At 44.1% G+C, this 25,196-nt stretch overlaps 20 non-coding genes across 20 annotated transcripts; all 20 read left to right on the forward strand.

Moving 5' to 3' along the window:
* Positions 1-72: 72 nt before the first annotated feature.
* On the forward strand, positions 73-145 carry Trnar-ucu (transfer RNA arginine (anticodon UCU)). Its single transcript has one exon. It is a non-coding gene; the product is annotated as a tRNA-Arg (tRNA).
* Positions 146-1,366: 1,221 nt separating this feature from the next.
* On the forward strand, positions 1,367-1,439 carry Trnar-ucu (transfer RNA arginine (anticodon UCU)). The gene has a single exon. It is a non-coding gene; the product is annotated as a tRNA-Arg (tRNA).
* A 1,220-nt stretch (positions 1,440-2,659) lies between these two features.
* Positions 2,660-2,732, forward strand: Trnar-ucu (transfer RNA arginine (anticodon UCU)). Its single transcript has one exon. It is a non-coding gene; the product is annotated as a tRNA-Arg (tRNA).
* Positions 2,733-3,953: 1,221 nt separating this feature from the next.
* On the forward strand, positions 3,954-4,026 carry Trnar-ucu (transfer RNA arginine (anticodon UCU)). Its single transcript has one exon. It is a non-coding gene; the product is annotated as a tRNA-Arg (tRNA).
* A 1,220-nt stretch (positions 4,027-5,246) lies between these two features.
* Positions 5,247-5,319, forward strand: Trnar-ucu (transfer RNA arginine (anticodon UCU)). The gene has a single exon. It is a non-coding gene; the product is annotated as a tRNA-Arg (tRNA).
* A 1,220-nt stretch (positions 5,320-6,539) lies between these two features.
* Trnar-ucu (transfer RNA arginine (anticodon UCU)) lies at positions 6,540-6,612 on the forward strand. The gene has a single exon. It is a non-coding gene; the product is annotated as a tRNA-Arg (tRNA).
* A 1,221-nt stretch (positions 6,613-7,833) lies between these two features.
* Positions 7,834-7,906, forward strand: Trnar-ucu (transfer RNA arginine (anticodon UCU)). Its single transcript has one exon. It is a non-coding gene; the product is annotated as a tRNA-Arg (tRNA).
* Positions 7,907-9,126: 1,220 nt separating this feature from the next.
* On the forward strand, positions 9,127-9,199 carry Trnar-ucu (transfer RNA arginine (anticodon UCU)). Its single transcript has one exon. It is a non-coding gene; the product is annotated as a tRNA-Arg (tRNA).
* A 1,221-nt stretch (positions 9,200-10,420) lies between these two features.
* Trnar-ucu (transfer RNA arginine (anticodon UCU)) lies at positions 10,421-10,493 on the forward strand. The gene has a single exon. It is a non-coding gene; the product is annotated as a tRNA-Arg (tRNA).
* Positions 10,494-11,713: 1,220 nt separating this feature from the next.
* Trnar-ucu (transfer RNA arginine (anticodon UCU)) lies at positions 11,714-11,786 on the forward strand. Its single transcript has one exon. It is a non-coding gene; the product is annotated as a tRNA-Arg (tRNA).
* Positions 11,787-13,006: 1,220 nt separating this feature from the next.
* Trnar-ucu (transfer RNA arginine (anticodon UCU)) lies at positions 13,007-13,079 on the forward strand. Its single transcript has one exon. It is a non-coding gene; the product is annotated as a tRNA-Arg (tRNA).
* Positions 13,080-14,299: 1,220 nt separating this feature from the next.
* On the forward strand, positions 14,300-14,372 carry Trnar-ucu (transfer RNA arginine (anticodon UCU)). Its single transcript has one exon. It is a non-coding gene; the product is annotated as a tRNA-Arg (tRNA).
* Positions 14,373-15,594: 1,222 nt separating this feature from the next.
* Positions 15,595-15,667, forward strand: Trnar-ucu (transfer RNA arginine (anticodon UCU)). Its single transcript has one exon. It is a non-coding gene; the product is annotated as a tRNA-Arg (tRNA).
* A 1,222-nt stretch (positions 15,668-16,889) lies between these two features.
* Positions 16,890-16,962, forward strand: Trnar-ucu (transfer RNA arginine (anticodon UCU)). The gene has a single exon. It is a non-coding gene; the product is annotated as a tRNA-Arg (tRNA).
* Positions 16,963-18,183: 1,221 nt separating this feature from the next.
* On the forward strand, positions 18,184-18,256 carry Trnar-ucu (transfer RNA arginine (anticodon UCU)). The gene has a single exon. It is a non-coding gene; the product is annotated as a tRNA-Arg (tRNA).
* A 1,219-nt stretch (positions 18,257-19,475) lies between these two features.
* Trnar-ucu (transfer RNA arginine (anticodon UCU)) lies at positions 19,476-19,549 on the forward strand. The gene has a single exon. It is a non-coding gene; the product is annotated as a tRNA-Arg (tRNA).
* Positions 19,550-20,777: 1,228 nt separating this feature from the next.
* On the forward strand, positions 20,778-20,850 carry Trnar-ucu (transfer RNA arginine (anticodon UCU)). The gene has a single exon. It is a non-coding gene; the product is annotated as a tRNA-Arg (tRNA).
* Positions 20,851-22,073: 1,223 nt separating this feature from the next.
* Positions 22,074-22,146, forward strand: Trnar-ucu (transfer RNA arginine (anticodon UCU)). The gene has a single exon. It is a non-coding gene; the product is annotated as a tRNA-Arg (tRNA).
* A 1,222-nt stretch (positions 22,147-23,368) lies between these two features.
* Trnar-ucu (transfer RNA arginine (anticodon UCU)) lies at positions 23,369-23,441 on the forward strand. Its single transcript has one exon. It is a non-coding gene; the product is annotated as a tRNA-Arg (tRNA).
* Positions 23,442-24,665: 1,224 nt separating this feature from the next.
* Positions 24,666-24,738, forward strand: Trnar-ucu (transfer RNA arginine (anticodon UCU)). Its single transcript has one exon. It is a non-coding gene; the product is annotated as a tRNA-Arg (tRNA).
* Positions 24,739-25,196: the final 458 nt, after the last annotated feature.

The raw sequence follows: 25,196 nt of genomic DNA on the forward strand, positions 1-25,196 counted from the left end.
AGTAACGCGAGACATGTAGCACGGGTCATGTCTTGCACAATCTCTTACATCTGAGCCCGTCGCTTGGACAGTGTCCCTTTGGCGCAGAGGATAGCGCGTTGGACTTCTAATCCAAAGGTCGTGGGTTCGATCCCCACAAGGGACGGGCAATTTTTAAAAATATGTGCCAATCACGAGATGGGTATTGACATATGGGTAACCACAAGCGTCTTCAAAAGGTGAAAATTGTTGTGACCTCAGTTCTATGCTTAAATATGTTGACCTTACACACACAAGCAAAATTCTCGTAGATCTGTTATCCATGACGCTGTCATGTGTAAATGCTGTACAAACGGAACCATATCTTCACGTACCTGTTCACGCAAATTTTCTTTCAATGCCCAATTTTTACCTACAGATAGAAATATAGCGATAGAACGCACATTTTGTACAGAAATAAATACAATGAAGAGTGAAATAAGTTTGTATTACTTCACGAGTCAACGTATGTAATCCCAGTCATGATCTTTAATTCTTCCAGCCCAAGGTGAGAGGGTTTCAGTTTCCTCTGCCACAAGTGAGAAAAGTAGACTGTTTCACAACAAGATATTGTACTATGGGTCCATAACTGTTCCCATTAAACAATGGCACTCTGTATCTATAGAAACGGCGGCAATTTTGGCTCCAGCACAGGGGGCTTTTACTGGAGACTGTCAGGGGGGGGGGGGGCTTGCTGGATACATGAAGGGAGAAGACCAGACAGAGATGTCTGACGCTTGCAGAAAACTACATTAAGTATGATTCCCGCCTATAACTGACGGCGAGAGAGATGCATCATCTGTCCACGTCTCATCGAAACACACTGTCACCAAGCAATGGCTGACGCTTCGAGGACGGCATGAAATTGCCAGGGAGGTGATGCAGCTAACGTTCCTGGTAAATGTGCTAACAGGGCACACACGTCCGTTGGAGTGTATACATACGATGGGGACCGGCTGTGACACAGCAGTCAACCAAAGTCAAAAAATGTGACTAATCATACAGTGTTTCCAGTGTGTCGTTTACCACTTTGTGAGTGGATGCTGTTCTAAAGAGCGTAATTCCCATTTATCTGTAAGCAGCGCACGTGAGCGAATGTAATAGCAGGACTGTGTTACTACGATTGTACAGAGCAACTCTGTCAATACGCAGGTGTTTCAATCAGTAGGGCCATGGTAAACAGAGCGATTCGGAGCGATGTATCGTGTCTGATACATAAATAATGAGTCTTTGATGTAATTGCTTCAGAGAAATATGAAAGTAAGCCTATCAGAAAAGTAACGCGAGACATGTAGCACGGGTCATGTCTTGCACAATCTCTTACATCTGAGCCCGTCGCTTGGACAGTGTCCCTTTGGCGCAGAGGATAGCGCGTTGGACTTCTAATCCAAAGGTCGTGGGTTCGATCCCCACAAGGGACGGGCAATTTTTAAAAATATGTGCCAATCACGAGATGGGTATTGACATATGGGTAACCACAAGCGTCTTCAAAAGGTGAAAATTGTTGTGACCTCAGTTCTATGCTTAAATATGTTGACCTTACACACACAAGCAAAATTCTCGTAGATCTGTTATCCATGACGCTGTCATGTGTAAATGCTGTACAAACGGAACCATATCTTCACGTACCTGTTCACGCAAATTTTCTTTCAATGCCCAATTTTTACCTACAGATAGAAATATAGCGATAGAACGCACATTTTGTACAGAAATAAATACAATGAAGAGTGAAATAAGTTTGTATTACTTCACGAGTCAACGTATGTAATCCCAGTCATGATCTTTAATTCTTCCAGCCCAAGGTGAGAGGGTTTCAGTTTCCTCTGCCACAAGTGAGAAAAGTAGACTGTTTCACAACAAGATATTGTACTATGGGTCCATAACTGTTCCCATTAAACAATGGCACTCTGTATCTATAGAAACGGCGGCAATTTTGGCTCCAGCACAGGGGGCTTTTACTGGAGACTGTCAGGGGGGGGGGGGGCTTGCTGGATACATGAAGGGAGAAGACCAGACAGAGATGTCTGACGCTTGCAGAAAACTACATTAAGTATGATTCCCGCCTATAACTGACGGCGAGAGAGATGCATCATCTGTCCACGTCTCATCGAAACACACTGTCACCAAGCAATGGCTGACGCTTCGAGGACGGCATGAAATTGCCAGGGAGGTGATGCAGCTAACGTTCCTGGTAAATGTGCTAACAGGGCACACACGTCCGTTGGAGTGTATACATACGATGGGGACCGGCTGTGACACAGCAGTCAACCAAAGTCAAAAAATGTGACTAATCATACAGTGTTTCCAGTGTGTCGTTTACCACTTTGTGAGTGGATGCTGTTCTAAAGAGCGTAATTCCCATTTATCTGTAAGCAGCGCACGTGAGCGAATGTAATAGCAGGACTGTGTTACTACGATTGTACAGAGCAACTCTGTCAATACGCAGGTGTTTCAATCAGTAGGGCATGGTAAACAGAGCGATTCGGAGCGATGTATCGTGTCTGATACATAAATAATGAGTCTTTGATGTAATTGCTTCAGAGAAATATGAAAGTAAGCCTATCAGAAAAGTAACGCGAGACATGTAGCACGGGTCATGTCTTGCACAATCTCTTACATCTGAGCCCGTCGCTTGGACAGTGTCCCTTTGGCGCAGAGGATAGCGCGTTGGACTTCTAATCCAAAGGTCGTGGGTTCGATCCCCACAAGGGACGGGCAATTTTTAAAAATATGTGCCAATCACGAGATGGGTATTGACATATGGGTAACCACAAGCGTCTTCAAAAGGTGAAAATTGTTGTGACCTCAGTTCTATGCTTAAATATGTTGACCTTACACACACAAGCAAAATTCTCGTAGATCTGTTATCCATGACGCTGTCATGTGTAAATGCTGTACAAACGGAACCATATCTTCACGTACCTGTTCACGCAAATTTTCTTTCAATGCCCAATTTTTACCTACAGATAGAAATATAGCGATAGAACGCACATTTTGTACAGAAATAAATACAATGAAGAGTGAAATAAGTTTGTATTACTTCACGAGTCAACGTATGTAATCCCAGTCATGATCTTTAATTCTTCCAGCCCAAGGTGAGAGGGTTTCAGTTTCCTCTGCCACAAGTGAGAAAAGTAGACTGTTTCACAACAAGATATTGTACTATGGGTCCATAACTGTTCCCATTAAACAATGGCACTCTGTATCTATAGAAACGGCGGCAATTTTGGCTCCAGCACAGGGGGCTTTTACTGGAGACTGTCAGGGGGGGGGGGGGCTTGCTGGATACATGAAGGGAGAAGACCAGACAGAGATGTCTGACGCTTGCAGAAAACTACATTAAGTATGATTCCCGCCTATAACTGACGGCGAGAGAGATGCATCATCTGTCCACGTCTCATCGAAACACACTGTCACCAAGCAATGGCTGACGCTTCGAGGACGGCATGAAATTGCCAGGGAGGTGATGCAGCTAACGTTCCTGGTAAATGTGCTAACAGGGCACACACGTCCGTTGGAGTGTATACATACGATGGGGACCGGCTGTGACACAGCAGTCAACCAAAGTCAAAAAATGTGACTAATCATACAGTGTTTCCAGTGTGTCGTTTACCACTTTGTGAGTGGATGCTGTTCTAAAGAGCGTAATTCCCATTTATCTGTAAGCAGCGCACGTGAGCGAATGTAATAGCAGGACTGTGTTACTACGATTGTACAGAGCAACTCTGTCAATACGCAGGTGTTTCAATCAGTAGGGCCATGGTAAACAGAGCGATTCGGAGCGATGTATCGTGTCTGATACATAAATAATGAGTCTTTGATGTAATTGCTTCAGAGAAATATGAAAGTAAGCCTATCAGAAAAGTAACGCGAGACATGTAGCACGGGTCATGTCTTGCACAATCTCTTACATCTGAGCCCGTCGCTTGGACAGTGTCCCTTTGGCGCAGAGGATAGCGCGTTGGACTTCTAATCCAAAGGTCGTGGGTTCGATCCCCACAAGGGACGGGCAATTTTTAAAAATATGTGCCAATCACGAGATGGGTATTGACATATGGGTAACCACAAGCGTCTTCAAAAGGTGAAAATTGTTGTGACCTCAGTTCTATGCTTAAATATGTTGACCTTACACACACAAGCAAAATTCTCGTAGATCTGTTATCCATGACGCTGTCATGTGTAAATGCTGTACAAACGGAACCATATCTTCACGTACCTGTTCACGCAAATTTTCTTTCAATGCCCAATTTTTACCTACAGATAGAAATATAGCGATAGAACGCACATTTTGTACAGAAATAAATACAATGAAGAGTGAAATAAGTTTGTATTACTTCACGAGTCAACGTATGTAATCCCAGTCATGATCTTTAATTCTTCCAGCCCAAGGTGAGAGGGTTTCAGTTTCCTCTGCCACAAGTGAGAAAAGTAGACTGTTTCACAACAAGATATTGTACTATGGGTCCATAACTGTTCCCATTAAACAATGGCACTCTGTATCTATAGAAACGGCGGCAATTTTGGCTCCAGCACAGGGGGCTTTTACTGGAGACTGTCAGGGGGGGGGGGGCTTGCTGGATACATGAAGGGAGAAGACCAGACAGAGATGTCTGACGCTTGCAGAAAACTACATTAAGTATGATTCCCGCCTATAACTGACGGCGAGAGAGATGCATCATCTGTCCACGTCTCATCGAAACACACTGTCACCAAGCAATGGCTGACGCTTCGAGGACGGCATGAAATTGCCAGGGAGGTGATGCAGCTAACGTTCCTGGTAAATGTGCTAACAGGGCACACACGTCCGTTGGAGTGTATACATACGATGGGGACCGGCTGTGACACAGCAGTCAACCAAAGTCAAAAAATGTGACTAATCATACAGTGTTTCCAGTGTGTCGTTTACCACTTTGTGAGTGGATGCTGTTCTAAAGAGCGTAATTCCCATTTATCTGTAAGCAGCGCACGTGAGCGAATGTAATAGCAGGACTGTGTTACTACGATTGTACAGAGCAACTCTGTCAATACGCAGGTGTTTCAATCAGTAGGGCCATGGTAAACAGAGCGATTCGGAGCGATGTATCGTGTCTGATACATAAATAATGAGTCTTTGATGTAATTGCTTCAGAGAAATATGAAAGTAAGCCTATCAGAAAAGTAACGCGAGACATGTAGCACGGGTCATGTCTTGCACAATCTCTTACATCTGAGCCCGTCGCTTGGACAGTGTCCCTTTGGCGCAGAGGATAGCGCGTTGGACTTCTAATCCAAAGGTCGTGGGTTCGATCCCCACAAGGGACGGGCAATTTTTAAAAATATGTGCCAATCACGAGATGGGTATTGACATATGGGTAACCACAAGCGTCTTCAAAAGGTGAAAATTGTTGTGACCTCAGTTCTATGCTTAAATATGTTGACCTTACACACACAAGCAAAATTCTCGTAGATCTGTTATCCATGACGCTGTCATGTGTAAATGCTGTACAAACGGAACCATATCTTCACGTACCTGTTCACGCAAATTTTCTTTCAATGCCCAATTTTTACCTACAGATAGAAATATAGCGATAGAACGCACATTTTGTACAGAAATAAATACAATGAAGAGTGAAATAAGTTTGTATTACTTCACGAGTCAACGTATGTAATCCCAGTCATGATCTTTAATTCTTCCAGCCCAAGGTGAGAGGGTTTCAGTTTCCTCTGCCACAAGTGAGAAAAGTAGACTGTTTCACAACAAGATATTGTACTATGGGTCCATAACTGTTCCCATTAAACAATGGCACTCTGTATCTATAGAAACGGCGGCAATTTTGGCTCCAGCACAGGGGGCTTTTACTGGAGACTGTCAGGGGGGGGGGGGCTTGCTGGATACATGAAGGGAGAAGACCAGACAGAGATGTCTGACGCTTGCAGAAAACTACATTAAGTATGATTCCCGCCTATAACTGACGGCGAGAGAGATGCATCATCTGTCCACGTCTCATCGAAACACACTGTCACCAAGCAATGGCTGACGCTTCGAGGACGGCATGAAATTGCCAGGGAGGTGATGCAGCTAACGTTCCTGGTAAATGTGCTAACAGGGCACACACGTCCGTTGGAGTGTATACATACGATGGGGACCGGCTGTGACACAGCAGTCAACCAAAGTCAAAAAATGTGACTAATCATACAGTGTTTCCAGTGTGTCGTTTACCACTTTGTGAGTGGATGCTGTTCTAAAGAGCGTAATTCCCATTTATCTGTAAGCAGCGCACGTGAGCGAATGTAATAGCAGGACTGTGTTACTACGATTGTACAGAGCAACTCTGTCAATACGCAGGTGTTTCAATCAGTAGGGCCATGGTAAACAGAGCGATTCGGAGCGATGTATCGTGTCTGATACATAAATAATGAGTCTTTGATGTAATTGCTTCAGAGAAATATGAAAGTAAGCCTATCAGAAAAGTAACGCGAGACATGTAGCACGGGTCATGTCTTGCACAATCTCTTACATCTGAGCCCGTCGCTTGGACAGTGTCCCTTTGGCGCAGAGGATAGCGCGTTGGACTTCTAATCCAAAGGTCGTGGGTTCGATCCCCACAAGGGACGGGCAATTTTTAAAAATATGTGCCAATCACGAGATGGGTATTGACATATGGGTAACCACAAGCGTCTTCAAAAGGTGAAAATTGTTGTGACCTCAGTTCTATGCTTAAATATGTTGACCTTACACACACAAGCAAAATTCTCGTAGATCTGTTATCCATGACGCTGTCATGTGTAAATGCTGTACAAACGGAACCATATCTTCACGTACCTGTTCACGCAAATTTTCTTTCAATGCCCAATTTTTACCTACAGATAGAAATATAGCGATAGAACGCACATTTTGTACAGAAATAAATACAATGAAGAGTGAAATAAGTTTGTATTACTTCACGAGTCAACGTATGTAATCCCAGTCATGATCTTTAATTCTTCCAGCCCAAGGTGAGAGGGTTTCAGTTTCCTCTGCCACAAGTGAGAAAAGTAGACTGTTTCACAACAAGATATTGTACTATGGGTCCATAACTGTTCCCATTAAACAATGGCACTCTGTATCTATAGAAACGGCGGCAATTTTGGCTCCAGCACAGGGGGCTTTTACTGGAGACTGTCAGGGGGGGGGGGGGCTTGCTGGATACATGAAGGGAGAAGACCAGACAGAGATGTCTGACGCTTGCAGAAAACTACATTAAGTATGATTCCCGCCTATAACTGACGGCGAGAGAGATGCATCATCTGTCCACGTCTCATCGAAACACACTGTCACCAAGCAATGGCTGACGCTTCGAGGACGGCATGAAATTGCCAGGGAGGTGATGCAGCTAACGTTCCTGGTAAATGTGCTAACAGGGCACACACGTCCGTTGGAGTGTATACATACGATGGGGACCGGCTGTGACACAGCAGTCAACCAAAGTCAAAAAATGTGACTAATCATACAGTGTTTCCAGTGTGTCGTTTACCACTTTGTGAGTGGATGCTGTTCTAAAGAGCGTAATTCCCATTTATCTGTAAGCAGCGCACGTGAGCGAATGTAATAGCAGGACTGTGTTACTACGATTGTACAGAGCAACTCTGTCAATACGCAGGTGTTTCAATCAGTAGGGCCATGGTAAACAGAGCGATTCGGAGCGATGTATCGTGTCTGATACATAAATAATGAGTCTTTGATGTAATTGCTTCAGAGAAATATGAAAGTAAGCCTATCAGAAAAGTAACGCGAGACATGTAGCACGGGTCATGTCTTGCACAATCTCTTACATCTGAGCCCGTCGCTTGGACAGTGTCCCTTTGGCGCAGAGGATAGCGCGTTGGACTTCTAATCCAAAGGTCGTGGGTTCGATCCCCACAAGGGACGGGCAATTTTTAAAAATATGTGCCAATCACGAGATGGGTATTGACATATGGGTAACCACAAGCGTCTTCAAAAGGTGAAAATTGTTGTGACCTCAGTTCTATGCTTAAATATGTTGACCTTACACACACAAGCAAAATTCTCGTAGATCTGTTATCCATGACGCTGTCATGTGTAAATGCTGTACAAACGGAACCATATCTTCACGTACCTGTTCACGCAAATTTTCTTTCAATGCCCAATTTTTACCTACAGATAGAAATATAGCGATAGAACGCACATTTTGTACAGAAATAAATACAATGAAGAGTGAAATAAGTTTGTATTACTTCACGAGTCAACGTATGTAATCCCAGTCATGATCTTTAATTCTTCCAGCCCAAGGTGAGAGGGTTTCAGTTTCCTCTGCCACAAGTGAGAAAAGTAGACTGTTTCACAACAAGATATTGTACTATGGGTCCATAACTGTTCCCATTAAACAATGGCACTCTGTATCTATAGAAACGGCGGCAATTTTGGCTCCAGCACAGGGGGCTTTTACTGGAGACTGTCAGGGGGGGGGGGGCTTGCTGGATACATGAAGGGAGAAGACCAGACAGAGATGTCTGACGCTTGCAGAAAACTACATTAAGTATGATTCCCGCCTATAACTGACGGCGAGAGAGATGCATCATCTGTCCACGTCTCATCGAAACACACTGTCACCAAGCAATGGCTGACGCTTCGAGGACGGCATGAAATTGCCAGGGAGGTGATGCAGCTAACGTTCCTGGTAAATGTGCTAACAGGGCACACACGTCCGTTGGAGTGTATACATACGATGGGGACCGGCTGTGACACAGCAGTCAACCAAAGTCAAAAAATGTGACTAATCATACAGTGTTTCCAGTGTGTCGTTTACCACTTTGTGAGTGGATGCTGTTCTAAAGAGCGTAATTCCCATTTATCTGTAAGCAGCGCACGTGAGCGAATGTAATAGCAGGACTGTGTTACTACGATTGTACAGAGCAACTCTGTCAATACGCAGGTGTTTCAATCAGTAGGGCCATGGTAAACAGAGCGATTCGGAGCGATGTATCGTGTCTGATACATAAATAATGAGTCTTTGATGTAATTGCTTCAGAGAAATATGAAAGTAAGCCTATCAGAAAAGTAACGCGAGACATGTAGCACGGGTCATGTCTTGCACAATCTCTTACATCTGAGCCCGTCGCTTGGACAGTGTCCCTTTGGCGCAGAGGATAGCGCGTTGGACTTCTAATCCAAAGGTCGTGGGTTCGATCCCCACAAGGGACGGGCAATTTTTAAAAATATGTGCCAATCACGAGATGGGTATTGACATATGGGTAACCACAAGCGTCTTCAAAAGGTGAAAATTGTTGTGACCTCAGTTCTATGCTTAAATATGTTGACCTTACACACACAAGCAAAATTCTCGTAGATCTGTTATCCATGACGCTGTCATGTGTAAATGCTGTACAAACGGAACCATATCTTCACGTACCTGTTCACGCAAATTTTCTTTCAATGCCCAATTTTTACCTACAGATAGAAATATAGCGATAGAACGCACATTTTGTACAGAAATAAATACAATGAAGAGTGAAATAAGTTTGTATTACTTCACGAGTCAACGTATGTAATCCCAGTCATGATCTTTAATTCTTCCAGCCCAAGGTGAGAGGGTTTCAGTTTCCTCTGCCACAAGTGAGAAAAGTAGACTGTTTCACAACAAGATATTGTACTATGGGTCCATAACTGTTCCCATTAAACAATGGCACTCTGTATCTATAGAAACGGCGGCAATTTTGGCTCCAGCACAGGGGGCTTTTACTGGAGACTGTCAGGGGGGGGGGGGGCTTGCTGGATACATGAAGGGAGAAGACCAGACAGAGATGTCTGACGCTTGCAGAAAACTACATTAAGTATGATTCCCGCCTATAACTGACGGCGAGAGAGATGCATCATCTGTCCACGTCTCATCGAAACACACTGTCACCAAGCAATGGCTGACGCTTCGAGGACGGCATGAAATTGCCAGGGAGGTGATGCAGCTAACGTTCCTGGTAAATGTGCTAACAGGGCACACACGTCCGTTGGAGTGTATACATACGATGGGGACCGGCTGTGACACAGCAGTCAACCAAAGTCAAAAAATGTGACTAATCATACAGTGTTTCCAGTGTGTCGTTTACCACTTTGTGAGTGGATGCTGTTCTAAAGAGCGTAATTCCCATTTATCTGTAAGCAGCGCACGTGAGCGAATGTAATAGCAGGACTGTGTTACTACGATTGTACAGAGCAACTCTGTCAATACGCAGGTGTTTCAATCAGTAGGGCCATGGTAAACAGAGCGATTCGGAGCGATGTATCGTGTCTGATACATAAATAATGAGTCTTTGATGTAATTGCTTCAGAGAAATATGAAAGTAAGCCTATCAGAAAAGTAACGCGAGACATGTAGCACGGGTCATGTCTTGCACAATCTCTTACATCTGAGCCCGTCGCTTGGACAGTGTCCCTTTGGCGCAGAGGATAGCGCGTTGGACTTCTAATCCAAAGGTCGTGGGTTCGATCCCCACAAGGGACGGGCAATTTTTAAAAATATGTGCCAATCACGAGATGGGTATTGACATATGGGTAACCACAAGCGTCTTCAAAAGGTGAAAATTGTTGTGACCTCAGTTCTATGCTTAAATATGTTGACCTTACACACACAAGCAAAATTCTCGTAGATCTGTTATCCATGACGCTGTCATGTGTAAATGCTGTACAAACGGAACCATATCTTCACGTACCTGTTCACGCAAATTTTCTTTCAATGCCCAATTTTTACCTACAGATAGAAATATAGCGATAGAACGCACATTTTGTACAGAAATAAATACAATGAAGAGTGAAATAAGTTTGTATTACTTCACGAGTCAACGTATGTAATCCCAGTCATGATCTTTAATTCTTCCAGCCCAAGGTGAGAGGGTTTCAGTTTCCTCTGCCACAAGTGAGAAAAGTAGACTGTTTCACAACAAGATATTGTACTATGGGTCCATAACTGTTCCCATTAAACAATGGCACTCTGTATCTATAGAAACGGCGGCAATTTTGGCTCCAGCACAGGGGGCTTTTACTGGAGACTGTCAGGGGGGGGGGGGCTTGCTGGATACATGAAGGGAGAAGACCAGACAGAGATGTCTGACGCTTGCAGAAAACTACATTAAGTATGATTCCCGCCTATAACTGACGGCGAGAGAGATGCATCATCTGTCCACGTCTCATCGAAACACACTGTCACCAAGCAATGGCTGACGCTTCGAGGACGGCATGAAATTGCCAGGGAGGTGATGCAGCTAACGTTCCTGGTAAATGTGCTAACAGGGCACACACGTCCGTTGGAGTGTATACATACGATGGGGACCGGCTGTGACACAGCAGTCAACCAAAGTCAAAAAATGTGACTAATCATACAGTGTTTCCAGTGTGTCGTTTACCACTTTGTGAGTGGATGCTGTTCTAAAGAGCGTAATTCCCATTTATCTGTAAGCAGCGCACGTGAGCGAATGTAATAGCAGGACTGTGTTACTACGATTGTACAGAGCAACTCTGTCAATACGCAGGTGTTTCAATCAGTAGGGCCATGGTAAACAGAGCGATTCGGAGCGATGTATCGTGTCTGATACATAAATAATGAGTCTTTGATGTAATTGCTTCAGAGAAATATGAAAGTAAGCCTATCAGAAAAGTAACGCGAGACATGTAGCACGGGTCATGTCTTGCACAATCTCTTACATCTGAGCCCGTCGCTTGGACAGTGTCCCTTTGGCGCAGAGGATAGCGCGTTGGACTTCTAATCCAAAGGTCGTGGGTTCGATCCCCACAAGGGACGGGCAATTTTTAAAAATATGTGCCAATCACGAGATGGGTATTGACATATGGGTAACCACAAGCGTCTTCAAAAGGTGAAAATTGTTGTGACCTCAGTTCTATGCTTAAATATGTTGACCTTACACACACAAGCAAAATTCTCGTAGATCTGTTATCCATGACGCTGTCATGTGTAAATGCTGTACAAACGGAACCATATCTTCACGTACCTGTTCACGCAAATTTTCTTTCAATGCCCAATTTTTACCTACAGATAGAAATATAGCGATAGAACGCACATTTTGTACAGAAATAAATACAATGAAGAGTGAAATAAGTTTGTATTACTTCACGAGTCAACGTATGTAATCCCAGTCATGATCTTTAATTCTTCCAGCCCAAGGTGAGAGGGTTTCAGTTTCCTCTGCCACAAGTGAGAAAAGTAGACTGTTTCACAACAAGATATTGTACTATGGGTCCATAACTGTTCCCATTAAACAATGGCACTCTGTATCTATAGAAACGGCGGCAATTTTGGCTCCAGCACAGGGGGCTTTTACTGGAGACTGTCAGGGGGGGGGGGGCTTGCTGGATACATGAAGGGAGAAGACCAGACAGAGATGTCTGACGCTTGCAGAAAACTACATTAAGTATGATTCCCGCCTATAACTGACGGCGAGAGAGATGCATCATCTGTCCACGTCTCATCGAAACACACTGTCACCAAGCAATGGCTGACGCTTCGAGGACGGCATGAAATTGCCAGGGAGGTGATGCAGCTAACGTTCCTGGTAAATGTGCTAACAGGGCACACACGTCCGTTGGAGTGTATACATACGATGGGGACCGGCTGTGACACAGCAGTCAACCAAAGTCAAAAAATGTGACTAATCATACAGTGTTTCCAGTGTGTCGTTTACCACTTTGTGAGTGGATGCTGTTCTAAAGAGCGTAATTCCCATTTATCTGTAAGCAGCGCACGTGAGCGAATGTAATAGCAGGACTGTGTTACTACGATTGTACAGAGCAACTCTGTCAATACGCAGGTGTTTCAATCAGTAGGGCCATGGTAAACAGAGCGATTCGGAGCGATGTATCGTGTCTGATACATAAATAATGAGTCTTTGATGTAATTGCTTCAGAGAAATATGAAAGTAAGCCTATCAGAAAAGTAACGCGAGACATGTAGCACGGGTCATGTCTTGCACAATCTCTTACATCTGAGTCCGTCGCTTGGACAGTGTCCCTTTGGCGCAGAGGATAGCGCGTTGGACTTCTAATCCAAAGGTCGTGGGTTCGATCCCCACAAGGGACGGGCAATTTTTAAAAATATGTGCCAATCACGAGATGGGTATTGACATATGGGTAACCACAAGCGTCTTCAAAAGGTGAAAATTGTTGTGACCTCAGTTCTATGCTTAAATATGTTGACCTTACACACACAAGCAAAATTCTCGTAGATCTGTTATCCATGACGCTGTCATGTGTAAATGCTGTACAAACGGAACCATATCTTCACGTACCTGTTCACGCAAATTTTCTTTCAATGCCCAATTTTTACCTACAGATAGAAATATAGCGATAGAACGCACATTTTGTACAGAAATAAATACAATGAAGAGTGAAATAAGTTTGTATTACTTCACGAGTCAACGTATGTAATCCCAGTCATGATCTTTAATTCTTCCAGCCCAAGGTGAGAGGGTTTCAGTTTCCTCTGCCACAAGTGAGAAAAGTAGACTGTTTCACAACAAGATATTGTACTATGGGTCCATAACTGTTCCCATTAAACAATGGCACTCTGTATCTATAGAAACGGCGGCAATTTTGGCTCCAGCACAGGGGGCTTTTACTGGAGACTGTCAGGGGGGGGGGGGCTTGCTGGATACATGAAGGGAGAAGACCAGACAGAGATGTCTGACGCTTGCAGAAAACTACATTAAGTATGATTCCCGCCTATAACTGACGGCGAGAGAGATGCATCATCTGTCCACGTCTCATCGAAACACACTGTCACCAAGCAATGGCTGACGCTTCGAGGACGGCATGAAATTGCCAGGGAGGTGATGCAGCTAACGTTCCTGGTAAATGTGCTAACAGGGCACACACGTCCGTTGGAGTGTATACATACGATGGGGACCGGCTGTGACACAGCAGTCAACCAAAGTCAAAAAATGTGACTAATCATACAGTGTTTCCAGTGTGTCGTTTACCACTTTGTGAGTGGATGCTGTTCTAAAGAGCGTAATTCCCATTTATCTGTAAGCAGCGCACGTGAGCGAATGTAATAGCAGGACTGTGTTACTACGATTGTACAGAGCAACTCTGTCAATACGCAGGTGTTTCAATCAGTAGGGCCATGGTAAACAGAGCGATTCGGAGCGATGTATCGTGTCTGATACATAAATAATGAGTCTTTGATGTAATTGCTTCAGAGAAATATGAAAGTAAGCCTATCAGAAAAGTAACGCGAGACATGTAGCACGGGTCATGTCTTGCACAATCTCTTACATCTGAGCCCGTCGCTTGGACAGTGTCCCTTTGGCGCAGAGGATAGCGCGTTGGACTTCTAATCCAAAGGTCGTGGGTTCGATCCCCACAAGGGACGGGCAATTTTTAAAAATATGTGCCAATCACGAGATGGGTATTGACATATGGGTAACCACAAGCGTCTTCAAAAGGTGAAAATTGTTGTGACCTCAGTTCTATGCTTAAATATGTTGACCTTACACACACAAGCAAAATTCTCGTAGATCTGTTATCCATGACGCTGTCATGTGTAAATGCTGTACAAACGGAACCATATCTTCACGTACCTGTTCACGCAAATTTTCTTTCAATGCCCAATTTTTACCTACAGATAGAAATATAGCGATAGAACGCACATTTTGTACAGAAATAAATACAATGAAGAGTGAAATAAGTTTGTATTACTTCACGAGTCAACGTATGTAATCCCAGTCATGATCTTTAATTCTTCCAGCCCAAGGTGAGAGGGTTTCAGTTTCCTCTGCCACAAGTGAGAAAAGTAGACTGTTTCACAACAAGATATTGTACTATGGGTCCATAACTGTTCCCATTAAACAATGGCACTCTGTATCTATAGAAACGGCGGCAATTTTGGCTCCAGCACAGGGGGCTTTTACTGGAGACTGTCAGGGGGGGGGGGGGGCTTGCTGGATACATGAAGGGAGAAGACCAGACAGAGATGTCTGACGCTTGCAGAAAACTACATTAAGTATGATTCCCGCCTATAACTGACGGCGAGAGAGATGCATCATCTGTCCACGTCTCATCGAAACACACTGTCACCAAGCAATGGCTGACGCTTCGAGGACGGCATGAAATTGCCAGGGAGGTGATGCAGCTAACGTTCCTGGTAAATGTGCTAACAGGGCACACACGTCCGTTGGAGTGTATACATACGATGGGGACCGGCTGTGACACAGCAGTCAACCAAAGTCAAAAAATGTGACTAATCATACAGTGTTTCCAGTGTGTCGTTTACCACTTTGTGAGTGGATGCTGTTCTAAAGAGCGTAATTCCCATTTATCTGTAAGCAGCGCACGTGAGCGAATGTAATAGCAGGACTGTGTTACTACGATTGTACAGAGCAACTCTGTCAATACGCAGGTGTTTCAATCAGTAGGGCCATGGTAAACAGAGCGATTCGGAGCGATGTATCGTGTCTGATACATAAATAATGAGTCTTTGATGTAATTGCTTCAGAGAAATATGAAAGTAAGCCTATCAGAAAAGTAACGCGAGACATGTAGCACGGGTCATGTCTTGCACAATCTCTTACATCTGAGCCCGTCGCTTGGACAGTGTCCCTTTGGCGCAGAGGATAGCGCGTTGGACTTCTAATCCAAAGGTCGTGGGTTCGATCCCCACAAGGGACGGGCAATTTTTAAAAATATGTGCCAATCACGAGATGGGTATTGACATATGGGTAACCACAAGCGTCTTCAAAAGGTGAAAATTGTTGTGACCTCAGTTCTATGCTTAAATATGTTGACCTTACACACACAAGCAAAATTCTCGTAGATCTGTTATCCATGACGCTGTCATGTGTAAATGCTGTACAAACGGAACCATATCTTCACGTACCTGTTCACGCAAATTTTCTTTCAATGCCCAATTTTTACCTACAGATAGAAATATAGCGATAGAACGCACATTTTGTACAGAAATAAATACAATGAAGAGTGAAATAAGTTTGTATTACTTCACGAGTCAACGTATGTAATCCCAGTCATGATCTTTAATTCTTCCAGCCCAAGGTGAGAGGGTTTCAGTTTCCTCTGCCACAAGTGAGAAAAGTAGACTGTTTCACAACAAGATATTGTACTATGGGTCCATAACTGTTCCCATTAAACAATGGCACTCTGTATCTATAGAAACGGCGGCAATTTTGGCTCCAGCACAGGGGGCTTTTACTGGAGACTGTCAGGGGGGGGGGGGGGCTTGCTGGATACATGAAGGGAGAAGACCAGACAGAGATGTCTGACGCTTGCAGAAAACTACATTAAGTATGATTCCCGCCTATAACTGACGGCGAGAGAGATGCATCATCTGTCCACGTCTCATCGAAACACACTGTCACCAAGCAATGGCTGACGCTTCGAGGACGGCATGAAATTGCCAGGGAGGTGATGCAGCTAACGTTCCTGGTAAATGTGCTAACAGGGCACACACGTCCGTTGGAGTGTATACATACGATGGGGACCGGCTGTGACACAGCAGTCAACCAAAGTCAAAAAATGTGACTAATCATACAGTGTTTCCAGTGTGTCGTTTACCACTTTGTGAGTGGATGCTGTTCTAAAGAGCGTAATTCCCATTTATCTGTAAGCAGCGCACGTGAGCGAATGTAATAGCAGGACTGTGTTACTACGATTGTACAGAGCAACTCTGTCAATACGCAGGTGTTTCAATCAGTAGGGCCATGGTAAACAGAGCGATTCGGAGCGATGTATCGTGTCTGATACATAAATAATGAGTCTTTGATGTAATTGCTTCAGAGAAATATGAAAGTAAGCCTATCAGAAAAGTAACGCGAGACATGTAGCACGGGTCATGTCTTGCACAATCTCTTACATCTGAGCCCGTCGCTTGGACAGTGTCCCTTTGGCGCAGAGGATAGCGCGTTGGACTTCTAATCCAAAGGTCGTGGGTTCGATCCCCACAAGGGACGGGCAATTTTTAAAAATATGTGCCAATCACGAGATGGGTATTGACATATGGGTAACCACAAGCGTCTTCAAAAGGTGAAAATTGTTGTGACCTCAGTTCTATGCTTAAATATGTTGACCTTACACACACAAGCAAAATTCTCGTAGATCTGTTATCCATGACGCTGTCATGTGTAAATGCTGTACAAACGGAACCATATCTTCACGTACCTGTTCACGCAAATTTTCTTTCAATGCCCAATTTTTACCTACAGATAGAAATATAGCGATAGAACGCACATTTTGTACAGAAATAAATACAATGAAGAGTGAAATAAGTTTGTATTACTTCACGAGTCAACGTATGTAATCCCAGTCATGATCTTTAATTCTTCCAGCCCAAGGTGAGAGGGTTTCAGTTTCCTCTGCCACAAGTGAGAAAAGTAGACTGTTTCACAACAAGATATTGTACTATGGGTCCATAACTGTTCCCATTAAACAATGGCACTCTGTATCTATAGAAACGGCGGCAATTTTGGCTCCAGCACAGGGGGCTTTTACTGGAGACTGTCAGGGGGGGGGGGGGCTTGCTGGATACATGAAGGGAGAAGACCAGACAGAGATGTCTGACGCTTGCAGAAAACTACATTAAGTATGATTCCCGCCTATAACTGACGGCGAGAGAGATGCATCATCTGTCCACGTCTCATCGAAACACACTGTCACCAAGCAATGGCTGACGCTTCGAGGACGGCATGAAATTGCCAGGGAGGTGATGCAGCTAACGTTCCTGGTAAATGTGCTAACAGGGCACACACGTCCGTTGGAGTGTATACATACGATGGGGACCGGCTGTGACACAGCAGTCAACCAAAGTCAAAAAATGTGACTAATCATACAGTGTTTCCAGTGTGTCGTTTACCACTTTGTGAGTGGATGCTGTTCTAAAGAGCGTAATTCCCATTTATCTGTAAGCAGCGCACGTGAGCGAATGTAATAGCAGGACTGTGTTACTACGATTGTACAGAGCAACTCTGTCAATACGCAGGTGTTTCAATCAGTAGGGCCATGGTAAACAGAGCGATTCGGAGCGATGTATCGTGTCTGATACATAAATAATGAGTCTTTGATGTAATTGCTTCAGAGAAATATGAAAGTAAGCCTATCAGAAAAGTAACGCGAGACATGTAGCACGGGTCATGTCTTGCACAATCTCTTACATCTGAGCCCGTCGCTTGGACAGTGTCCCTTTGGCGCAGAGGATAGCGCGTTGGACTTCTAATCCAAAGGTCGTGGGTTCGATCCCCACAAGGGACGGGCAATTTTTAAAAATATGTGCCAATCACGAGATGGGTATTGACATATGGGTAACCACAAGCGTCTTCAAAAGGTGAAAATTGTTGTGACCTCAGTTCTATGCTTAAATATGTTGACCTTACACACACAAGCAAAATTCTCGTAGATCTGTTATCCATGACGCTGTCATGTGTAAATGCTGTACAAACGGAACCATATCTTCACGTACCTGTTCACGCAAATTTTCTTTCAATGCCCAATTTTTACCTACAGATAGAAATATAGCGATAGAACGCACATTTTGTACAGAAATAAATACAATGAAGAGTGAAATAAGTTTGTATTACTTCACGAGTCAACGTATGTAATCCCAGTCATGATCTTTAATTCTTCCAGCCCAAGGTGAGAGGGTTTCAGTTTCCTCTGCCACAAGTGAGAAAAGTAGACTGTTTCACAACAAGATATTGTACTATGGGTCCATAACTGTTCCCATTAAACAATGGCACTCTGTATCTATAGAAACGGCGGCAATTTTGGCTCCAGCACAGGGGGCTTTTACTGGAGACTGTCAGGGGGGGGGGGGGGGGCTTGCTGGATACATGAAGGGAGAAGACCAGACAGAGATGTCTGACGCTTGCAGAAAACTTATGATTCCCGCCTATAACTGACGGCGAGAGAGATGCATCATCTGTCCACGTCTCATCGAAACACACTGTCACCAAGCAATGGCTGACGCTTCGAGGACGGCATGAAATTGCCAGGGGAGGTGATGCAGCTAACGTTCCTGGTAAATGTGCTAACAGGGCACACACGTCCGTTGGGAGTGTATACATACGATGGGACCGGCTGTGACACAGCGTCAACCAAAGTCAAAAAATGTGACTAATCATACAGTGTTTCCAGTGTGTCGTTTACCACTTTGTGAGTGGATGCTGTTCTAAAGAGCGTAATTCCCATTTATCTGTAAGCAGCGCACGTGAGCGAATGTAATAGCAGGACGTGTGTTACTACGATTGTACAGAGCAACTCTGTCTAATACGCAGGTGTTTCAATCAGTAGGGCCATGGTAAACAGAGCGATTCGGAGCGATGTATCGTGTCTGATACATAAATAATGAGTCTTTGATGTAATTGCTTCAGAGAAATATGAAAGTAAGCCTATCAGAAAAGTAACGCGAGACATGTAGGCACGGGTCATGTCTTGCACAATCTCTTACATCTGAGCCCGTCGCTTGGACAGTGTCCCTTTGGCGCAGAGGATATGCGCGTTGGACTTCTAATCCAAAGGTCGTGGGTTCGATCCCCACAAGGGACGGGCAATTTTTAAAAATATGTGCCAATCACGAGATGGGTATTGACATATGGGTAACCACAAGCGGTCTTCAAAAGGTGAAAATTGTTCGGTGACCTCAGTTCTATGCTTAAATATGTTGACCTTACACACACAAGCAAAATTCTCGTAGATCTGTTATCCATGACGCTGTCATGTGTAAATGCTGTACAAACGGAACCATATCTTCACGTACCTGTTCACGCAAATTTTCTTTCAATGCCCAATTTTTACCTACAGATAGAAATATAGCGATAGAACGCACATTTTGTACAGAAATAAATACAATGAAGAGTGAAATAAGTTTGTATTACTTCACGAGTCAACGTATGTAATCCCAGTCATGATCTTTAATTCTTCCAGCCCAAGGTGAGAGGGTTTCAGTTTCCTCTGCCACAAGTGAGAAAAGTAGACTGTTTCACAACAAGATATTGTACTATGGGTCCATAACTGTTCCCATTAAACAATGGCACGTCTGTATCTATAGAAACGGCGGCAATTTTGGCTCCAGCACAGGGGGCTTTTACTGGAGACTGTCAGGGGGGGGGGGGGGGGCTTGCTGGATACATGAAGGGAGAAGACCAGACAGAGATGTCTGACGCTTGCAGAAAACTACATTAAGTATGATTCCCGCCTATAACTGACGGCGAGAGAGATGCATCATCTGTCCACGTCTCATCGAAACACACTGTCACCAAGCAATGGCTGACGCTTCGAGGACGGCATGAAATTGCCAGGGAGGTGATGCAGCTAACGTTCCTGGTAAATGTGCTAACAGGGCACACACGTCCGTTGGAGTGTATACATACGATGGGGACCGGCTGTGACACAGCAGTCAACCAAAGTCAAAAAATGTGACTAATCATACAGTGTTTCCAGTGTGTCGTTTACCACTTTGTGAGTGGATGCTGTTCTAAAGAGCGTAATTCCCATTTATCTGTAAGCAGCGCACGTGAGCGAATGTAATAGCAGGACTGTGTTACTACGATTGTACAGAGCAACTCTGTCAATACGCAGGTGTTTCAATCAGTAGGGCCATGGTAAACAGAGCGATTCGGAGCGATGTATCGTGTCTGATACATAAATAATGAGTCTTTGATGTAATTGCTTCAGAGAAATATGAAAGTAAGCCTATCAGAAAAGTAACGCGAGACATGTAGCACGGGTCATGTCTTGCACAATCTCTTACATCTGAGCCCGTCGCTTGGACAGTGTCCCTTTGGCGCAGAGGATAGCGCGTTGGACTTCTAATCCAAAGGTCGTGGGTTCGATCCCCACAAGGGACGGGCAATTTTTAAAAATATGTGCCAATCACGAGATGGGTATTGACATATGGGTAACCACAAGCGTCTTCAAAAGGTGAAAATTGTTGTGACCTCAGTTCTATGCTTAAATATGTTGACCTTACACACACAAGCAAAATTCTCGTAGATCTGTTATCCATGACGCTGTCATGTGTAAATGCTGTACAAACGGAACCATATCTTCACGTACCTGTTCACGCAAATTTTCTTTCAATGCCCAATTTTTACCTACAGATAGAAATATAGCGATAGAACGCACATTTTGTACAGAAATAAATACAATGAAGAGTGAAATAAGTTTGTATTACTTCACGAGTCAACGTATGTAATCCCAGTCATGATCTTTAATTCTTCCAGCCCAAGGTGAGAGGGTTTCAGTTTCCTCTGCCACAAGTGAGAAAAGTAGACTGTTTCACAACAAGATATTGTACTATGGGTCCATAACTGTTCCCATTAAACAATGGCACTCTGTATCTATAGAAACGGCGGCAATTTTGGCTCCAGCACAGGGGGCTTTTACTGGAGACTGTCAGGGGGGGGGGGGGGGCTTGCTGGATACATGAAGGGAGAAGACCAGACAGAGATGTCTGACGCTTGCAGAAAACTACATTAAGTATGATTCCCGCCTATAACTGACGGCGAGAGAGATGCATCATCTGTCCACGTCTCATCGAAACACACTGTCACCAAGCAATGGCTGACGCTTCGAGGACGGCATGAAATTGCCAGGGAGGTGATGCAGCTAACGTTCCTGGTAAATGTGCTAACAGGGCACACACGTCCGTTGGAGTGTATACATACGATGGGGACCGGCTGTGACACAGCAGTCAACCAAAGTCAAAAAATGTGACTAATCATACAGTGTTTCCAGTGTGTCGTTTACCACTTTGTGAGTGGATGCTGTTCTAAAGAGCGTAATTCCCATTTATCTGTAAGCAGCGCACGTGAGCGAATGTAATAGCAGGACTGTGTTACTACGATTGTACAGAGCAACTCTGTCAATACGCAGGTGTTTCAATCAGTAGGGCCATGGTAAACAGAGCGATTCGGAGCGATGTATCGTGTCTGATACATAAATAATGAGTCTTTGATGTAATTGCTTCAGAGAAATATGAAAGTAAGCCTATCAGAAAAGTAACGCGAGACATGTAGCACGGGTCATGTCTTGCACAATCTCTTACATCTGAGCCCGTCGCTTGGACAGTGTCCCTTTGGCGCAGAGGATAGCGCGTTGGACTTCTAATCCAAAGGTCGTGGGTTCGATCCCCACAAGGGACGGGCAATTTTTAAAAATATGTGCCAATCACGAGATGGGTATTGACATATGGGTAACCACAAGCGTCTTCAAAAGGTGAAAATTGTTGTGACCTCAGTTCTATGCTTAAATATGTTGACCTTACACACACAAGCAAAATTCTCGTAGATCTGTTATCCATGACGCTGTCATGTGTAAATGCTGTACAAACGGAACCATATCTTCACGTACCTGTTCACGCAAATTTTCTTTCAATGCCCAATTTTTACCTACAGATAGAAATATAGCGATAGAACGCACATTTTGTACAGAAATAAATACAATGAAGAGTGAAATAAGTTTGTATTACTTCACGAGTCAACGTATGTAATCCCAGTCATGATCTTTAATTCTTCCAGCCCAAGGTGAGAGGGTTTCAGTTTCCTCTGCCACAAGTGAGAAAAGTAGACTGTTTCACAACAAGATATTGTACTATGGGTCCATAACTGTTCCCATTAAACAATGGCACTCTGTATCTATAGAAACGGCGGCAATTTTGGCTCCAGCACAGGGGGCTTTTACTGGAGACTGTCAGGGGGGGGGGGGGGCTTGCTGGATACATGAAGGGAGAAGACCAGACAGAGATGTCTGACGCTTGCAGAAAACTACATTAAGTATGATTCCCGCCTATAACTGACGGCGAGAGAGATGCATCATCTGTCCACGTCTCATCGAAACACACTGTCACCAAGCAATGGCTGACGCTTCGAGGACGGCATGAAATTGCCAGGGAGGTGATGCAGCTAACGTTCCTGGTAAATGTGCTAACAGGGCACACACGTCCGTTGGAGTGTATACATACGATGGGGACCGGCTGTGACACAGCAGTCAACCAAAGTCAAAAAATGTGACTAATCATACAGTGTTTCCAGTGTGTCGTTTACCACTTTGTGAGTGGATGCTGTTCTAAAGAGCGTAATTCCCATTTATCTGTAAGCAGCGCACGTGAGCGAATGTAATAGCAGGACTGTGTTACTACGATTGTACAGAGCAACTCTGTCAATACGCAGGTGTTTCAATCAGTAGGGCCATGGTAAACAGAGCGATTCGGAGCGATGTATCGTGTCTGATACATAAATAATGAGTCTTTGATGTAATTGCTTCAGAGAAATATGAAAGTAAGCCTATCAGAAAAGTAACGCGAGACATGTAGCACGGGTCATGTCTTGCACAATCTCTTACATCTGAGCCCGTCGCTTGGACAGTGTCCCTTTGGCGCAGAGGATAGCGCGTTGGACTTCTAATCCAAAGGTCGTGGGTTCGATCCCCACAAGGGACGGGCAATTTTTAAAAATATGTGCCAATCACGAGATGGGTATTGACATATGGGTAACCACAAGCGTCTTCAAAAGGTGAAAATTGTTGTGACCTCAGTTCTATGCTTAAATATGTTGACCTTACACACACAAGCAAAATTCTCGTAGATCTGTTATCCATGACGCTGTCATGTGTAAATGCTGTACAAACGGAACCATATCTTCACGTACCTGTTCACGCAAATTTTCTTTCAATGCCCAATTTTTACCTACAGATAGAAATATAGCGATAGAACGCACATTTTGTACAGAAATAAATACAATGAAGAGTGAAATAAGTTTGTATTACTTCACGAGTCAACGTATGTAATCCCAGTCATGATCTTTAATTCTTCCAGCCCAAGGTGAGAGGGTTTCAGTTTCCTCTGCCACAAGTGAGAAAAGTAGACTGTTTCACAACAAGATATTGTACTATGGGTCCATAACTGTTCCCATTAAACAATGGCACTCTGTATCTATAGAAACGGCGGCAATTTTGGCTCCAGCACAGGGGGCTTTTACTGGAGACTGTCAGGGGGGGGGGGGGGGGCTTGCTGGATACATGAAGGGAGAAGACCAGACAGAGATGTCTGACGCTTGCAGAAAACTACATTAAGTATGATTCCCGCCTATAACTGACGGCGAGAGAGATGCATCATCTGTCCACGTCTCATCGAAACACACTGTCACCAAGCAATGGCTGACGCTTCGAGGACGGCATGAAATTGCCAGGGAGGTGATGCAGCTAACGTTCCTGGTAAATGTGCTAACAGGGCACTCACGTCCGTTGGAGTGTATACATACGATGGGGACCGGCTGTGACACAGCAGTCAACCAAAGTCAAAAAATGTGACTAATCATACAGTGTTTCCAGTGTGTCGTTTACCACTTTGTGAGTGGATGCTGTTCTAAAGAGCGTAATTCCCATTTATCTGTAAGCAGCGCACGTGAGCGAATGTAATAGCAGGACTGTGTTACTACGATTGTACAGAGCAACTCTGTCAATACGCAGGTGTTTCAATCAGTAGGGCCATGGTAAACAGAGCGATTCGGAGCGATGTATCGTGTCTGATACATAAATAATGAGTCTTTGATGTAATTGCTTCAGAGAAATATGAAAGTAAGCCTATCAGAAAAGTAACGCGAGACATGTAGCACGGGTCATGTCTTGCACAATCTCTTACATCTGAGCCCGTCGCTTGGACAGTGTCCCTTTGGCGCAGAGGATAGCGCGTTGGACTTCTAATCCAAAGGTCGTGGGTTCGATCCCCACAAGGGACGGGCAATTTTTAAAAATATGTGCCAATCACGAGATGGGTATTGACATATGGGTAACCACAAGCGTCTTCAAAAGGTGAAAATTGTTGTGACCTCAGTTCTATGCTTAAATATGTTGACCTTACACACACAAGCAAAATTCTCGTAGATCTGTTATCCATGACGCTGTCATGTGTAAATGCTGTACAAACGGAACCATATCTTCACGTACCTGTTCACGCAAATTTTCTTTCAATGCCCAATTTTTACCTACAGATAGAAATATAGCGATAGAACGCACATTTTGTACAGAAATAAATACAATGAAGAGTGAAATAAGTTTGTATTACTTCACGAGTCAACGTATGTAATCCCAGTCATGATCTTTAATTCTTCCAGCCCAAGGTGAGAGGGTTTCAGTTTCCTCTGCCACAAGTGAGAAAAATAGACTGTTTCACAACAAGATATTGTACTATGGGTCC

This window comes from Schistocerca serialis, unplaced genomic scaffold, assembly GCF_023864345.2.
Source record: "Schistocerca serialis cubense isolate TAMUIC-IGC-003099 unplaced genomic scaffold, iqSchSeri2.2 HiC_scaffold_756, whole genome shotgun sequence".
NCBI lineage: Eukaryota > Metazoa > Arthropoda > Insecta > Orthoptera > Acrididae > Schistocerca > Schistocerca serialis.